The sequence below is a fragment of the Chamaea fasciata genome, unplaced genomic scaffold (assembly GCF_029207755.1).
Source record: "Chamaea fasciata isolate MVZ Bird 193981 ecotype frontalis unplaced genomic scaffold, bChaFas1.0.hap1 SCAF_1, whole genome shotgun sequence".
In the NCBI taxonomy this organism is placed as follows: domain Eukaryota; kingdom Metazoa; phylum Chordata; class Aves; order Passeriformes; family Sylviidae; genus Chamaea; species Chamaea fasciata.
In genome coordinates, this window is record NW_027094086.1 from 44492421 (window position 1) to 44494039 (window position 1619).

A 1619-nucleotide genomic window follows, 5' to 3' on the forward strand; every position below is an offset into this window, starting at 1 on the left:
GTAGAGCTTGACAGAAGATAGGGCTCAAATGGATTGAGCACACTGTGTTAAATAATGAGTTTTAGAGGTACATTTTTATTGAGATACAAAATTACACTGGGAGAAATGTAATTTGGGGTAATTTTAGAGGTCAGTGTTTACACAGGTCACTGGCAGAAACCATCTGAATCCCATTTGTTACTGTACTAGGTTAAGCATACATATACACTATATATATATATACACAAACACACAAAAGTCTGAAATACCTTTGGCAGCTGACAGTAGTGGGACTTGAATGCTGCCAGAAGCAGCAGGTGGAATTCCACCTCTGCTTCCCAGGTTTTAAGGTTTTTTTTTAATATTTGCACTCCTGGTTAAGTAATCTGTCTTCTGCACTCTGGGAATTCTCTTGTGCCTTAAAAGAACATCTCGGTGCCTATGAGAAACTTGTGCAATTACTTATTTTTGTAGCTATAAGTCTGCTTTTAGGATTTGCTCTGTAAACATACGCCTTAGAGATATTTTAAAAATTTACTATAGCTAATGATCTGTAAAAGAAATAATTGCTAACAATCAAGGGTCATGCCGCTCTAAATTTCAGTTACTGCTGACTTCCAGTGGTTGCAATTCATTCCATATGAGTAATGGTCAGTGAAAACCTGTAACATTATAAAAACTCACTAACATTATAAAGGAGTACTTTTAAAACTTTATGTTTCACACTGTAAATGGCCTTCAGAATATTTCTGGTAAGAACTAGCTGTGGTTAAGAACTTCATAGACCAGTGTTAAGTGTATTTTACTGCATCGTTTGAAAATCGTAATGAATTCATCCTGAAGTAAATACACTGCCAGCGGCAAGAATGACAGTCATCAGCAGCAAAATACTAGATGAAAAGCAAGGTGTTATGAACTTGCTTCATTTAAAAAATGTGTGCTAACACTTCTCTTCTGAACACTGCTCATCTTTATCACTAACATGAAAATTTTCTGTACGTGGACAGTCAGATCTGTGACTGATACAAGTCAGAATTTCTCTGTCAGTGGAGCTATGCTGACTTTATGCCAGGTGAAGACCTGTCCCCTAGTGATTGTCTTGCTGCTTTGTGTCTAGCATCTTTATGTTTAGTTATTATACACTTTTTAAGATAATAGTAATGTCTCCCCCTCCCTCTCCTAATGTTTGGTGGTGTTTTTGTTTGTTTGTATTTTAAATTATATAAAAATCCTATGGTTCAGAAGGACCTAGGATAAATAATGACTGCATTCTTTTGAATATTACTTGGAGGGTGGTGTAGAGAAACCACTGAGAGTATGGTTTCTTTCCTCATGAAATATAGTAGTAGTATTTTTCTGAAAGAGTAGCCCAAATTAGTATGAGCTTAAATTGAATCAGTGTTGGCTTACCAACCTAGAGTTAAAATAACACATTATTTAAATCAAAATAATGCATTTCTGGTCTAATTTACCCTTAAAATGTTTTGTTTGGTTTTGGTTTTTTTGTTTGGTGGTTTTTTGTGGTTTTTTTTTGGTTTTTTTTTTTTTTTACATTTCAGCAAACATAGATAATTACTTTTTTTCCCCATTTTTAAACAAAGTAGAAATTGGAATCAATTCTACTCCCCTGTCTCTTTTAA